At 45.1% G+C, this 17,288-nt stretch overlaps 1 protein-coding gene across 1 annotated transcript in view; it reads right to left on the reverse strand.

Annotated features, from left to right (window-relative positions):
- Positions 1–17,288, reverse strand: part of LARGE1 (LARGE xylosyl- and glucuronyltransferase 1) — a 568,765-nt gene that overhangs the window by 535,870 nt on the left and 15,607 nt on the right. The window contains exon 2 of the mRNA XM_017504007.2: positions 15,667–15,729. The gene's annotated coding sequence lies outside the window, so the exon portion shown is untranslated. The remainder of the gene's footprint in view (positions 1–15,666; positions 15,730–17,288) is intronic.

Here is a 17,288-nt window from a genome sequence, read left to right on the forward strand (position 1 = left end):
CACTTAGATTTTTCAGGGTTTTGTTGTTGTTGTTTTTGGCGAAAGGGTCTCACTCAATCACCCAGGCCAGAGCACAGTGGCATGATCACGGCTCACTGCAGCCTAAACTCTCCAGGCACTTGCCACCATGCCCAACTAATTCTTCCAGTTTTTGTAGAGACAAGGTTTCTTCAAGTTGCCCAGGCTGGTCTCGAACTCCTGGGTTCAAGTGATCTACCCACATCTGCCTCCCGAAGTGCTGGGATTACAGCCATGAGCCACCGCACCTGGCTGACTTTTCAGCTTTATGATGGTGCAAAAGCAATATGCATGCAATAGAAACGATACTTGAGTACCCATATAACCATTCTGTTTTTCATTTTCTGTACAGTATTCAATACATCAAGGCTTAGGTTGCATGATTTTGACCAAATTCAGGCTAATGAAAGTGAGCCTGTTTAAGGTAGGCTAAGCTAAACTATGCTGTAATATAGGTGAAATGTATTAAATGCAAATTCTGAACTTCATACTTTCAACTTATGATGGGTTTAGCAGGAGGCAACCCATCCTCAGCCAAGGTGCATCTGTACTGTTATTCCCATTTTCTCCCTCTTGCAAATGTACGGAAAAAGTTTCAGAGTTTATGAGGGAGCTTTCCAATGAAAGTGACAAAACATCCAACTCAAACTCATGTAAGCAAAATAAAGGACTGAACAGTTCACAATCTGTAAGGTCCAGAGGTGAAACTACCCTCTGGCAAGGTTTGATCTGGGTCCAGGAGATGGCCCGGTCCCTCTCCACCTCTCAGCCTGCTCTCATCCACATGGGCTTCATACTGAGATGCCATGCAGTAGCAAGACAGCTGCTGGGGGGACACAGCTAGGACGTTCACAGCTTATCCTCTGAGATTCAAGGCCAGTGGGAAAGAGCACACATACTTCTCAACAGTCCCAACAAATGTCTCATCACATCTTACAGGCTCCAGCTCATGAAACCACCTCTAAGCCCATTACTATATCAGGAATATATATATATATGTACTATATCAGGAATATATCAGCCAAATATCAGGAATAATCTGAGCCCTATGTCTCCCCGGGATCCCTGCACAGTATTATCTCCACCAAAGTCCATGGGCTAAAGGGTGGGTGTTACTGTGGGTCTCCCTGGGAACACTGAGCACGGTGAATAAATACAAAGTCAGAAAGCCAAGAGATGCTCAGCATAGGCTATGTGACTTGCCCAGAGTCACATCGCTACTAAGAGACAAAATCAGGACTCGTGCACAAATCTTCTGGGACCATGTACTCCAAACATAGAGGCAAATTATTTTAAAAAACACAGGTGAATCACAGAAAGTCCTCCAAACTGACTCTTCTGGTCACAAATCACAGTCTAAAATATTTAACTAACTCCCTATAGGACTTCAAAGAAAGCCACTTACAAAATAGAAAGTTGATAAAATTAAACATGGTTACTGTTATCAAAATCAAAATCCCTTTATAGTTCTGAATGGTTCCTTACCATCTGGAAAGTTGGAACACTGTACTCAAAAGTAAAAGAGAAAAGCTTTTTGACCTATTTTTGTCCATATGTGGACATAAAGCATCAAATCCTATTTATTAAGTGCCTTCAATGCATGCTACTGCTCTGGCAATTTGCAACTTGAAAATGACACCTATTATTCAGCTAGAGATTAGAATCTCAAGCAGTAGGGCATTTTTTAATAAAAAATAAAATTAAAAACAGATTTGCCATTGCCTGTTTAATGAAACTAGTAGCTCTGCTGGCTTAGAGGGGAAATAACATATTTCCTGGGATTTTTATATATTCATCAGAGCAGTGCTTTAAAAAAAAGTTACTAATATTCATATCTGGAGCAACTGTACATTGCTTCTCTTCTAACTATACATTTGACCTCTCTGGCACATCCACTGTGGTCCTGAGCAGCCAGCACAGGCTCTTCTACCAAAACAAAGTAAGCCCTCTGAAACCCAACACATGCAGGTGTCAAGAAACACTAGGTGCAGCCTGGCAGATGTGTGCCAAATAAAGAAATATCCAGCCCAGCACTGACCAATGGAACTCTCAGTGATGATGTATATTTTCTACATCTGTGCTCTAAAATACAGTGGCCGCTAGCTGCATGTGGCTACTGAGACTAAGGAACTGTATTTTTAATTTTATTTCATTTCAACTCATTTAAAGTAGCCACATGCAGCTAATGGCTACTGAACCGGAGGACAGCTGGGATGTGACCCTTGAGCATTTCTCCAGCATTTTACCTGTTGCGTGTGCACTCTCTCTCTCTCTCTCTCTCTCTCTCTCTCACTCACATTTCCCATTCTAGCACAAGAAAACTACCTACAGTTCTCCAAACAGGGCATCTGTTTTGTTCCTCTGGGGTCCTGTGTACGTTGCTCATGTGACCCTGGATTTCCATATTCCTAGCCTTCTTGGCAGACATTCCTTTTCATCCTCACAACCCAACCCAACTCAACCCAGGCTTCACCTCTTCTGTGAAGCTGTCCTTCATTTTCCATTCTATCCTCCCTGCTCGTGAATGAGTCAACTCTCCTTCTCCTCTGCCCTGGGTATGCTGACAAGTCTGTGGCCACGTTCATTATACTGCAATGGGTCGGGAGCATGTCTGTTTCAGATTGGAAGGCAGTAGAGGGTGACTGTAAGAACGAACACTTTGGGCCGTGCACGGTCGCTCAAGCCTGTAACCCCAGCACTTTCGGAGGCTGAGGTGGGTGGATCACCTGAGGTTAGGAGTCCAAGACCAGCCTGGCCAACATGGTGAAACCCCATCTCTACTAAAAATACAAAAATCAGCCCGGTATGGTGGCACGCACCATATATTTAACTAATTCACTACAGGACTTCAAAGAAAGCACCTGTAATCCCGGCTACTCGGGAGGCTGAGGCAGGAGAATCAGCTTGAACCCAGGTGGTGGAGGTTGCAGTGAGCTGAGATCGCATCACTGCACTCCAGCCTGGGTGACAGAGCAAGACTCCATCTCAGAGGGCGGGGAGAATGAACACTTTGGAGATGGCTGCCTAGCATTAAATCCTGTCTCTAACCCTTACTACTACCTCTATGATCTCATGCAAGTTAGACGATCTCTCTAAGCCTTGGTGTCTCATCCATAAAATGGGGTTTTTAATGGTAACCCTCCTTGATGGCTGTTGCAAGGATTAAATAAATGTCCAAACACAAACAGAACATCTGCCTGGTTAATCTCTTGTTTATTGTTTTTCATTATATTATTAGATTGTGCACTTTTGAATAAAGACTAGATCTTAGCCATCCCTGAAACCCAGCAGCACACCATACAGGTACTCATTAAAAATGAAAACGACTAATGATGCCTCCAGCTGATGGATGCCAGCCCTGAGCTCAGTTCTAAGTATTCCCCCTAATACTAAACAGTCTTGCTCTAAAGGTCAAACTAGGAAACTAAAAAGAGGTCTCAGCTGGGTACGGTGGCTCATGCCTGTAATCCCGGCACTTTGAGAAGCCAAGGTGGGCAGATCATCTGAGGTCAGGAGTTCGAGACCAGCCTGGCCAACATGGTGAAACCCCATCTCTACTGAAAATACAAAGTTAGCCAGGCGTGGTGGGGTGTGCCTGTATCACAGTTACCTGGGAGGCTGAGGCATGAGAATCACCTGAGCCCGGGAGGCGGAGGTTGTAGTAAGCCGAGATTGTGCCACTGTACGCCAGCCTGGGGGACAGAGCGAGACTCCCTCTCAAAATAAATAAATAAATAAAAATTAAAAATTAAAGAGGCCTCAACAGAGGTAAACAGAGGAAGAGTAGGGAGGAGCAATTGTACAGTGAGGATGCAGGAAGATCCAAGGTGCAGATCGGGGTTTATTCAAACTGCACCCAGACCCTCCAGTGGCCCCACCACCATCCTCCCCAGAGGTCCCACCCCCTGTCCCAAGCCCTCCCTGTACCCACAATCTGGCCAAATCTCTACTAAAATGTTACTGATGAAAACAAGCCTTATCCGGCAGGTTTGAGGGCAGTAAAAGAAGTTTAAAGGCCATGGTCTAACTAACATGGCCACTAAGAGACTGTATGTGCAACTCAGCTCCCACAGTCTCTTCCCAGTGCCCTTCTTCCCACCTCTACTTTACTCATCTCCTTTCTTTCCTAGGTGGCTATGTGAACAAGAAATCCTGCAATCTACAAGCAAGACTTGCAACCCTAGATTCTAACTGTGTTCCATGGTATCCCTAACCCTGAAAGATAGGGTACCTCTTGAGACTCTCCAAGGTTTCTTGGTTTGATTCAGGGCAAGTAAAGATGAGCAGCAGATGAAACAAGCATTAAAAATGATTAAGTGTTCAACATACATGCTTTCTAGCCCAGGAAGAGTCCCAACGAGACTGTTTGTTTCCCAAATTCAATGTCTTCCCTCTGGCCACAATGCTCCCTGGCACTGGGAGCTTCACAGAAGAGCAAGCTGAGAGCTGGGAGTAACTGCATCGCCAACGAGACTCTCCTTTCAGGGCTCTGCATGCAGAAAGTGATTTCAATTTCACCTTCACATCTTCCACTTAGGAGGATCAGGCAGCACTGGAAACCAGAATGCAGGTGACCCAACTTCCTTGGAGCCCCTGGGCAAGAGGTCTAAAGGGTAATAACTGGGGACCGGCATGAATGAAGAGTGTAGGAACAGCCGCCAGGGGGGGTCTATGGATGGGCAACTTGCCTGCTATGTGAACTTGGGTATATCACCTCCCCTCAGGTGGCTTTGGTTTCCTTGTTTATAAAACAAGAGGGTAGTTTCCAAACTTTTCTTTCTATAAATAGCAAACACCCCCTTTTTGTCCCCAACAAAATCTTCTGGGAAATGCAGAGATCTAAAACATACAGGTGACACATCTGTGATTAAAGCGTATTTACAGGCTTCTGAAGTCCCACTTACCTGCATCTCTCTCCCTTACCTCCCTCAACCCCTAGGAAACCCAGAATCCTGGAAGTTCATGGAATAGTAACAGAGAACAAGATCATCCTTCTAAAATCACATCAAGTTGAAAAATTTCAGGATGTTACTTATAATGGAGCTTATAATGCCTATCTTTAGGAAATGGCTAATAGACTAAATCATTATTTCATTTAACACTAGTATTATGAAAAATGTTGGCCAGTGCCGTGGCTCACACCTGCAATCCCAGTACTTTGGGAGGCCAAGGCAGGCAGATCACCTACCATCAGGAGTTCAACCCACATGGAGAAACCCTGTCTCTACTAAAAATACAAAATAATTAGCCAGGCGTGGTGGTGCATGCCTGTAATCTCAGCTACTTGGGAGTCTGAGGCAGGAGAATCACTTCAATCCCGGAGGCAGAGGCTGCAGTGAGCAGAAGTCATGCCATTGTACTCCAGCCTGGGCAACAACAGGGAAACTACAGCTCAAAAAGAAAAAAGAAAGAAAAGAAAAATGTTAAACACATTAAAAGAGAAAGAGAAACAAAGAGAGAGAGAGAGAGAGAGAGAGAGAGAGAGAGAGAGAGAGAGAGAGAGTCCCAGCTGGGTGGGGTGGCTCACGCCTCTAATCCCAGCACTTTGTGATCTCAGCAGGCAGATTACAAGATCAGGAGATCGAGACCATCCTGGCCAATATGGTGAAACCCTGTCTCTACTAAAAATACAAAAATCAGCTGGGTGTGGTGGCGCATGCCTGTAGTCCCAGCTAGTCAGGAGGCTAAGGCAGGAGAATCTCTTGAACCCGGGGGGTGGAGGTTGCAGTGAGCCAAGGTAGCACCACTGCACTCCAGCCTGGTCACAGACTGAGACTCTGTCTCAAAAAAGAAAGAAAGAAAGAAAGAAAGAGTCCTTATATATCTATGACCCAATATCAGTAATTATCATGTCATGACCAGTCTTGTTTCCTCTCTACCCTACTCATTCCCATGACTCCCTCTCCCCACATCCCGATTATTTTGAAGCAAATCCCCAAGATAACTATCATCTTGGTCATAAGGGTTTCAAAATCTTTATTTTTAAATATCAATTTCATTACCACACTAAGAAAAGAAAAGAACATTAATTCCTTAACTTCATCTAACATCCACAAGCCACTGGCACCACTGTATTTTCCCCTTTACAATTTCCTTCGTGAAGAACAGAGCAGTTTTTCTAGAGTTTTCCACTGCCTGAATTTTCACGACGGCATCTCTGTGTGTCATTTACCCAGCGTTATTTCCTGTGACTTCACAGCTAGAACTAAGGTCTTCATCAGACCCAAGATCCATCAAGAGGCACATGATATCTGGTTGTTTCTCTTCTACGATGCTGGCAACCATGGATTAAAACACCGACTTTATTAGACTATTTTTCAGCTTCTTATCCAGCTTCCAAAATGTTTCATGCATATACGAATATATAATATTAAATCTTCATAGTTTTACCCTAATGCATTAAACTACCATTGTTCTGAAACTTTTCATTTAATGACACAGGAGTAATTGTTTTTTAAAAAATCAGAATTCCATAAGATATGCTTTACCTGTTAACGATATCGAGTATAGTTTAGATTCTAACAATTCAGAAGACATTTATCCACAATAGTGCTTTATACATAGAAGGTGAATAATAAATTGTTGCTGACTCAATAGCCAGTCCAATTAAATCCAGTCCACTTCTAAGCAGTGGTATACTGTAAACTGATCTGTAAAGGGACTCCACCAGATTTACTATGTGATAGACTCAAGTCTTCTAAATTCTCCAAACATCTTTCTTCTCTAATTGTAAACCAGAAAAAGCCAAACTGTTCCTGGTCTTCACCATTTCACCCTTTGTGTCGTTTTTTTTTTAAACAAATGCCTAAAAACCCAGCATGACTCCATCTCTTACTGCCTTAACTCACTCATTCATGTTTTCTCTTCCCTCCAAATCACTTAAGTATAAGCCATAGCCCCTGATTAAAAATCAAACCGGTAATTTCTGCCACTCCCACTCATGCTAACTGGTGGTTACAAACCTGACAGCCTATTTCAACGTCGCCAGAGTCTGACGGACCCCAAAATGATCAATGTCACCCTTCTGCTTCATGACTAGCAGCTTATTGTGCGAAGAGCAGCAACCCCCTCTAGTCAACTAATAGTTCCATGAAAGAAGCCAGAGACATGAGCAATCAAAACTAAATCAGGCAGCGTATATTTTTTTGAGTCCTCTGTGGTTTTCATTTTTTTGTTGTTGTTGGTGTTTTTTTTTCCGAGAATGTTGATGTGAAAGTTCAGAATATAAACAAGTAGGTGCTTATCAGGAAAAGACCAGCTGAAAATCTTTCACCCAGCGCGTATCTCAGCCACCCTCAGCAACACACTTACATCTAAAGGACTCAGGGTGTGAGAATAAAAACAAGGTGGTAGATAAGTGGTTTTTAAACCAGGCTCATGGGCCCTAGGGGTAAGAAAGGGCAGGCACTGGGAGTTTTTGGCCAGTGACTCTATTTCTCTCTCCACCCCCAGCCCTGCCCTCACAGGCCACTGAATGACTCAGAGTAAAAGTCATTCCCTCCAGCCCCCACAACAGGAGCCCACCCCAGCCTGACTCAAATTCTGCCTCAGTCAGCAAGGGAAGGGGGGCTCTTCCTGAAGCCACGTGGTGACAAAGATGCCCCATGCTCCTTGCACACTGCCAGACACTGGGCCCCAAAACCCCAGTGGTTACATCAAAGGCATGCCTATCCTCCAATTACAGCCCCCTCATTCTGAATAAACCGGTATTCAGTTAATTACTCAAGACAAGTCCCTTTGACGATCCCAGAGGGCCATCCTGAGGCAGAGAGAAGGACCTGAGGCCAGGTCCTTGATCGTCCCTAACTAGTACTGGGCAAATCACTTTCCTGAGATGCCTCCTCTACTCTGTAGATTGGAGGACCATATTCACTACCTCCTAAGCTTTTGAAGAATCGAAAAAGCTAACTGCACAATAAAGGCAAATTCCTTCCTCACCCCAGCCTGTCCCGCTCTACTCCCTGATTTATTGTTCTTCATGGGTTTACACCCCTACTTCATCCGCACGCAGTCCCGAAGGACAATTCCGGGCCTGTCCACTCAGCAGACACCTTCTCTGTCACAGGGACTGTGTACAGGAAGAAGAGCAGGATAAAACCTCTCTGTTCTTGCACCATTTCTGGTGCAGGAGTGATAGTGTGTCATCAGTCTTATCAACAGGCAATGCTTTTGCCTCCCAGAGTCACCCCAGGATAAGATGCTGCATCAAAAGAAACCTGTCCCCTGAACTCCAGGTCAAGAGACACAGAGGCCCCCTTCAAAGATTACCTCAACCACCTGGGTGTCCTTAGTCAGCTAATGTCATTTTTTCATGAATCAATCCCTCCCCACTCTACCTCCCAGCACTCTACCATCTTCACCATAACTTCAACAGTATCTGTGTATCTCGGAGGATATGAATTCCACAGGGCGAGGGCAGGAGCTCCAGACTACTGAAAAAGACTCAAATTAGGACTACATCCTTCAAACAGGGGAAGTGATACATTATTAACAGGCAGTTCTTACTCATAACCTACAGGGTACTAGACACCAGGCTAATGAGTTTTCAACATATTAATCCCTTTAGTTCTCTCTCTATATATATATTTTTTGGAGACAGAGTCTCCCTCTGTCGCCCAGGCTGCAGTGCAATGGTGCGATCTTGACTCATCATAATCTTCGCCTCCCAGGTTCAAGAGATTCTCCTGCCTCAGCCTTCCGAGTAGCTAGGATTACAGGTGAGCACCACCATGCCCAGCTAATTTTGTGGCGTTTTTTTGTATTTTAAGTACAGATGGGGTTTCACCATGTTTGCCAGTCTGGTCTCAAACTCCTGACCCCTGGTGATCCGCCAGCCTCTGCCTCCCAAAGTGCCGGGATTACAGACCTGACTCACCGCGCCTGGCCTCCTTTATCTTATTACAACACTATGATGTAGGTACAGTTGCCATCCCAGTTTTCCATAGGAGGAAATACAAAGGGTCAGAGAGATTAAGAAGGAGCCCAGGGTCAGATGGCTGGTAGCAGGTAGAGGTGCAATGAGAGCCCAGGCAATCTGGGTCTATAACTAGAGGGCCTTTTCCACAGAGAAGTAAAAGGAGGACCATCCTTCTGTTGCAGAAACTGCAACCACTCCTATTTAAACTCACCAGGAGAAAAGTCCTAGTCACTCTCCGGACAGAGGGTCAGAAGATCTTGGCCCTCACCCAGGCCCTCACCACCAGCAGCAGCAACGGCATGGCTTTCAAACAGCAATTTCACCTCTTCTAACCCCCATTTTCCCATTTAAAGATGAGTGTCCTAGATAATAGCTCCGATATTCCAGAATGATCTGCAAGGAAACCAAGGAGCAGAGTCTTAACTCTCCCGCACTTGAGGTCAGAAGGACCTAGTTTAACTCTGGGCTGTGAGATCAGCTGGCTGGTGACTTGGGTGGGTAATTTGGCCTCCGTGTTTCCACTTCCTCGCTTGCAAAGAAGGATAACGATGAACTTATTGCAAGTATTAAATGAAGCAACATCCACAAATGCTGACTCCAGTGTCCGGCATGTAACAGACACCCGGTAAATGACAGATACTGGTATTATTATTATTACTATTATCAAGATCTGAAATTCCACAGAAGGCAATCTTCCCCTCTTTAATACAGGTAGACTTTATAACCTTATTTGGAAGGATAATCTGGCTAACACATTTTCCCATTTAAATCCTTGAATAACCAAGTCTGACTCAGAGTGGAGGGGGATAGGGCAGGGGTGTAAAGGTAGCGGCTGGATCCTCGGCCCCTCATCTGATGCGGGAAGCGTTTTGCTGGCTCCCCCCTTATTCTAATTCTCCCCCTCCCTCTCTCTTACGCCTCTCCCACCACACTCCTGTTCCCAAGACCCTATAAGTAACCTAACCAGTCTTAAAAAAATACACCACCCAAGAAAGTCTACAGCTGCTGAATGATAATGACAAGGTTCCTATGGCAACCCTCATTTCTGAAGTTTGGGTGGCGGAAGACAGAAAGGGATCATTTAGCACCTGGCTTATGGGTGAAACACCTTGAAACTCCATGTTATTTTATTCTCTCCACAATTAGAGCAAGGCCTGATACTTTCCCAGCACAGGACAGTTGAAAAGGTGTTGTCACACAAGTTAACTGCTATGGGAGACAAGGAGGAGAGACTAGGACCCTGCTTTTTACAAACGAAAAACCTAACAATTGGAGTCGTTAAGAGCTCATATGCAGTAAAATCAGGGTAAGATCTCGGTCTGCCACCTCCTAAACAAAGGCGCTGCTCAAGACCCCACTGTCTCTTCCAGCCCTACCTACCGTCTACTCTCTTATCACCCCAGACTTCCAGGCTTTCTCCTTCTCTCAACTCACAGACTTCAAGGCACATGTAGCCAACCTTTGCATTTCTGCCTTCTGTCACATCCTGCTCTGTTTCCACAATTATCAAGTGTATATATGAGTCAGCTCTCCAATTAAACTGTATATGTGTCTATTCAATACCATTCAGCTGTGAAATAACCTACACATTTCTATAGTGATGCCTATTACAAGTTTTATTCACCAAGCGACTCTACTAACTGGAGCCGGTGGGCTCCAGTTAAAGACTACCAGAGGCTGTGCAATGTGGCTCACGCCTGTAATCCCAGCACTTTGGGAGGCCAAGGCGGGTGGATCACGAGGTCGGAAGTTCAAGAACAGCCTCGCCAATATGGTGAAACCCCATCTCTACTAAACATACAAACATAAGCCAGGTGTGGTAGCACGTGCCTGTAGTCCCAACTACTCAGGAGGCTGAGGCAGAAGAATCACTTGAACCCAGGAGGCAGAGGTTGCAGTGAGCTGAGATCATGCCACTGCGCTCCAGCCTGGGGACAGAGCGAGACCTCATCTCAAAAAAAAAAAAAAAACTAACAGGAACATACCTGCAGTCAAACAAAGTCGGGGTTATTGGCTTACTGCAACAAGGCAGACATTACACTAAGGAGAACTGCAGATGTCTCAGGAAGAGAATGTCAGCAGGAGCTCATTATACAATTTGGACTGTGTTCAGTGATTTAGGGGTGGGCTCAGGAAAACGCAGTTTTGCTCAGAATTGGGTGCTGTCAACACAGCAGAAATTTTATAATCGGGTAGCTTCCTAATTTTTATCCAAGAAGCAGGAAGAACAGAATGAGGTTAAAGCCATAATTGGTCAAGAAGCATTCATGTGAGCCGAGAGTGGGGAAAAGTTTGGTTTTTTGTGCCTTGCAGTGAGCTTGCTTTTATCTGTGTTCAGTGTCGATGACTGAGTGATCTTGTTTTCATCTTGTTCTATCACCAATAGAGTGACTCCAACATACGTCTGTATTCTGGGAAACTCTTTATGTCCAAGAAGAGAACACACAAGGGCCCTGGCTATTAGAGCCGCACCGGCTTAAGCAGATAGCAGTGCAAGGAGCTATTCTTTGTAATTTTCTCAACAACTTGTTTCACAAATCACAATACCTGCTTGTGGTATTTATTTTGTACTTTTTAAAAATAAGACTCATGATGGAGAAGGCTGATGTGAACAAATGGTATAAGGTCAGCCCTGGAGCTACAAAAAGGGGCCTCTGAGCTGAGAAACTGAAACTGATGCTTCCAGATCAAGTTTTTTTTTCTGCCCTCAACTGCTTAAGTAATTAATAGTCACTTTTAGGGCCAGGCGCAGAGACTCATGCCTGTAAATTTCAGCACTTTGGGAGGGTGACGGGGTCAGATCACGAGGTCAAGAGATCAAGACCACCTTGGCCAACATGATGAAACCTCGTCTCTACTAAAAATACAAAACTTAGCCGGGTGTGGTGGCGCTGTAATCCTAGCTACTCGGGAGGCTGAAGCAGGAGACTCACTTGAACCCAGGAGGCAGAGGTTGCAGTAAGCCAAGATGGCACCACTTCATTCCAGCCTGGTGACAGAGCAAGACTCTGTCTCAAAAAAAAAAAAAAGTCACTTTTATTTCAGAATGTGTTGTCTATTTAACCAAGCCCCCCAAGCAGCCCTTCATGGCTTCAAGGTGATCTGGGCACAAGAGAGATCAGGATTGAAGTATTCAAGATGGTCTGGGCGTAAGACAGATAAACATTTCCCCCTTAATAAGGTTACATTCCAATAAAGGTAACATTTGTTTTTTGTTTATAAAAATAAGCACAGTGAATTTAAAAAAAAAATTATACAGTCTGTTAGAAAGTCGTAAGTGTGATGAAAACAAAGAAAAAGCAGAACAGGGTAAAGAGGGTCGGGAAGGCTGGGCGAGGGTCACAGTGCTGAATGAGGCAGCCAGGAAACCCTCCACCGTATGAAATTTAAACATGTGAAAGTCTTGATGCAAATGAAGAGCGGGGGCCCAAACAACGCCACCAAAGAGAAATCCATCCAAAGGGAAATCAGCACCACTGTCTCATTTCAGGTATGAGACGGCTGAGAACGGGAAAGGTCTAGGAACTTCTCCAAGACCACACAATTCGACAGTAGAACCAGGTGGAACCTGGGTCTCCAAATGCCCTGCCACAAGCTTCCTTCCTTATAATGAACTGGATGTAAGATCATTCTGTACAGGATCAAATCCAGAAGTAACTCCAGGATCACAGGCAGAAAGAGCCTCTGCTTTTCCAAGCACACGCAGGTACAATACATGTGTGCATCCATGCCAACCTGCAAAGTGGTAACTACAAAACGATCCTACGAGGTCCAACCTTTAGCCTCATTCACAACAGGGGAAGAGGAGGAGGCTGTGAGCATTTAAGTCTCTTGTTCAACATTGAGACGGCAAAAGGCAGGGTTTATTTGTCAACCCCAGCTGCATAATTTCATAGCTCTATTATATAAAACACCACACACCAGTATGATGTTCACAGATACATGTGGCCTATATAACCCTTAATAATACCTACTTCACAGACAGTTTGAGGCTTATGTAAGTATGCCCACATATGCCGAAGAGAGCAAGGATATGAAAAAACACCAGTTCCTTTCCCACATGTGCTGCATTGGAAACAGCTTGGTGCCAGAGTGCGTCCACAAGGACAGGGACTGCCTGTTGTGCCGTCTGCTGTATTCTCAGAACCTGCCTTGGGGCAGTCACTAAATATTCCCTGAATGGATGGAAAATAGAAGGATGCAAGTTCTTCCTTCTGCTCTTTGTTCTCAATACTCTAGGGATCCCCAAGACACCTCTCAGTTCAGCTGTGGACAAGAGGAAGCAAATGTGAAAGCGAAACTGCTCTCAGCAGGTCCCAACTAAGTCACTCCCCGCGGGCTGGGGGCCAGCCAGATGCCCAGACCGGCCACACCAGTCCTTCTGGAGGCTGAACAGGACAAATAGCCTCTTGTAGATTAAGAAGTCTGCCAAGGAACTCTAGAATGGATTCTAAGATCCATTTGCATCAAAAACATAAAATCAAATGAGTATCACATTCAAGGAGTTAGTGTATCACAAAGTCGGAGTTGATCAATGCAATTATAAATGCACGTAAGCGGGGAAAAAAAGAACCATGCCCTGGGCATGAAGCCATGAAGGGCTGCTCAGAAGACTTTGTTAAATATAAAACAAATTCTAAAATAAAAGTGACTATTAATTACTTCAGCAGTTGATGGCTGAAAAAAAAAAATCTTGATCTGGGAGCATCGGCTTCAGTTTCTCAGCGCAGAGGCACCTTTAGAGCTCCAGGGCTGACCTTTCGCCGTTGGCTCCCATCAGCCTTCTCCATCACGCGTCTTATTTTTAAAAAGTACAAAGTAAATCCCCCAGTGATCTAATCAAGCTCCCTTACTCACTTGAAGGGTAACCTTCATAGAAAAGAGGCCACTTGATAAACTCCAAGGAAAGTAAAAATAAAACATAATGGAAAAGACAGTCTAATCATCAGAGCTAATTACAAAGGAAGAGTACATCACTTTTTTCTTCCCAAGTGTCTCCAGTTTATTAAAAAAAAAAAAAAAGGACCAATTTAACAAAGACATTCTGTGTTACTGGTCTGAAGAGAAACAGAAGGAATCTTGGGAGATGCAGTTGTTATTTATAACACCAAAGAGTTAGCTCTGTTGAAACAGTTATTCATAAATGTATTGGTGACATATGTAAATATATACAATACGCCAACTGGATGCAAGAGCCTGGCAAAGGTGCTGTGGGGGGCCATGTTGGTGCTGTGGGGGGCTATGTTGGTGCTGTGGGGGGCCACATTGCATCCAGCAAGTCTGTTGCCCTCCACAGATTATGGCTGACTGCAGCATTACAAAAGCCCAGAGGGAGGACCACGGGGCACTCAGCAGAGAGAGACAGCACTTTCCAGCCCAGCAGGCCCTGGGAGTCATTCTGGAGAAGGACGGGTGGGAGGCAGAGGGGTGGAGTGAGAAACTGTCAGCACCCTAACCATTTGCTAGCCACTCCATGTGCCCCCAACCTGCACAACCCAGGAAGGATCAGACAACACACCTCAGAGGCTAGAGGGCCCGTCGTGCCTCACCAGGGCTGTGCAGGTACAATCCCCAGGACCCGTGTTCAGAATCCACGTGCCACACTCCAGCCAAGATGGCAGGAATCAGAATTTCACGACTGGGGCTTCTGGGAAAGGCCCTCAAGGCATTTCTGATGAGCAGTTCTCTCCCGCCTAGAACCACAAATTAACACCATTATTTTACTTTTCAAAGTGGAGCAAATGAGACTTAAGACTGGGGTTCCTTACCTTTTCATCATTGCTCCAATGAATATGCAGTGAACACCAACCTCAGGATGCAAAAATTAATAAAGCCCATACCTGCCCTCATGATGCGTTTTTTGCTCATTGAGTCCTTGCAGTAAAACCATGAAGGACTATGGTCATCTCTTCGAATGCCCCCCCTTTTTTTTTAAAACAAGGAAACTAAAGGCTAAGAGAACACGAATAATAAATGATGGAATGGGGGTCGAGTCTTGGCACCCTGAGACGCACCCTCACTTCAGTCTGGCTTACTAGTGGCTTCCCGGGCGCCCAGCCCTATGCTTGCACCTGGGTGATGACTGTGCCCAACAAATGGCCTCTGACCTCAGTAGGAATACGGAACAGCAGAAGAGAGTCCCATGCCAAACTTCCCCTGAAAAGATTCCAAAATGTTCCATGTGCAAAATCCAACCAGAGTGCCAAATGGTGGCCATACCCGGACCAGCTCTCAGGGGGCCATGCTTCCCTGCAAATGTTCTCCACCCAGACAGCCACATGCCTCTCCATGGAAGAGGGTCGGGACCATTCGTGATGGAACAAGCTGGGCAGCTGGTGGGTCTCAGCAGCCATGTCCCCCTCAGAGCCTCGGTCAGGTCCAAACCAAGGGTCTGAAATGAAGACTCAAGGCGCAGCTCCTGGGAGTGATAAACAGATCTACTGATCATCAGCCAAGAGAGCGAGACACGGGGAAATCCCACCACGACAAGGAATCAGACACTGTTTCCAAGTCCCCGAGAGGCAGCCACTATGTCTTCTTTGGTGGAGAACCAGATTACAGCCCTAAACTTAGAGGAGGACGACGCCAAGCTCTAGGCTGGTGCTTCTACTTTTAGCCAAGTGAGCCAAGGCAGCTCACTTCAGCACAGATCGCCCAGCTGAAAAACGGCAATTTGCAAAGGTTTCCGCAAGGATTTCATAAAACAGCTTTGAAAACGCTTCACATCTTACCTGGCTCATGGCAGGTGTTCTACAGAGGGCTGATGCATCTGAACGTGTTTCTTAATGCGGGTTCTGAAAAACAGACAAGGCCCCTTTAAGGTTAGCTGTCAGAGGAACCTGTCTGTCATTATCCTTTTTTGTCTCCCTCTGCCCTCTAATTTTTGTTTTTTGAAGAGCAAGCAGAAAAAGCTAAAATAACTTTTTTTTTTTTGAGACAGAGTCTCGCTCCATTGCCCAGGCTGGAATGCAGTGGCATGATCTCAGTTCACTGTAACCCCTGCCTTCTAGATTCAAGTGATTCTTGTGCCTCAGCCTCCCCAGTAGCTGGGATTACAGGCTCAACTAACTTTGGTATTCTTAATAGAGACGAGGTTTTGCCATGTTGGCCAGACTGGTCTCGAACTCCTTGCCTCAAGGGATCAGCCCTCCTCAGCCTCCTAAAGTGCTGGAATTACAAGGGGTGAACCACCGCACATGGCCTAAAATAACATCTTTAAGTGAAGGTTCATGGGGCAGACAGAGTAGTGGCTCTTTTATTCTAAGCTGGAAGCCAAAAGGAACAGACTCCCCTCAAGGGCAGGAGAAAAAACCCACTGTGAGCTTTTGATACCCAGGCAACTGGGAAACCCCAAAAGGCAAGAATTCAAAAGACCTCAAAAATAAATACGCCCAGTGGACATGCAAGTACAAGAAATGATGCAGTCAGAAAAAGACAAAGTTAAATTACATGTTCACTTGCAATAAGTTTTCAAGGAAACATACTAACAAAACACTTACTGGAAATATTTCTTATAGTTGTTTATCGGTAAATGTTAGTAATTAGTCATTAATGCTCTCCTAGATGAACAAAATGCTTATTTATATAAAAGGATAATCAAGTGCATCAGAGAGAATCTCTGGCCTATCACACAAGAGATCTCACCTTTGACCCTATAAACCATATTACTGCATACCCAGGGCAGATATAGCCTTAAGAGCTGGCCTTGAGAAAAAATACCTCAAGGGAGCTAACCTTACAAACGCAAACCTGTGTCGTGATAATACTGCTGTGTTACCGTATTTCCAAATTTCAGAATCACATCTCATCACGGTCTAAAATATGAAAACAGACACATGAGTTTTCGGAGAAGATTCTCTGCAGATAAAGAAATGACACTAGGAAAACAATGGGCACCCAAGAGATACAAACAAAAAAGCTTCACCTCACATGGTGGCCTCCCTCCGGCGGTATAAACTGGTCCCTGCCAGGCTTCTGGAAGAAGTGCAGTTTGAGTCTTAACAAAGGCCACATTAAGGTAAAATTCTTTCCAACTCCTAAATCTGGATGATCCTTAGAAATAAAAAGAAGTCAGGGCCAGGTGTGGTGGCTCACGCCTGTAATCTCAGCACTTTGGGAGGCCAAGGCGGGTGGATCACGAGGTCAAGAGATCAAAACCATCCTGGCCAACATGGTAAAACCCCGTCTCTACTAAAAATACAAAAATTCGCTGAGCATGGTGGCAGGGGCCTGTAATCCCAGCTACTTAGGAGACTGAGGCAGGAGAACCGCTTGAACCTGGGAGGCAGAGGTTGCAGTGAGTTGAGATTGCACCACTATACTCCAGCCTGGCAACAGGATGAGACTCCCTCTC

The sequence above is a fragment of the Cebus imitator genome, unplaced genomic scaffold, assembly GCF_001604975.1.
Source record: "Cebus imitator isolate Cc_AM_T3 unplaced genomic scaffold, Cebus_imitator-1.0 Scaffold317, whole genome shotgun sequence".
Lineage (NCBI taxonomy): Eukaryota > Metazoa > Chordata > Mammalia > Primates > Cebidae > Cebus > Cebus imitator.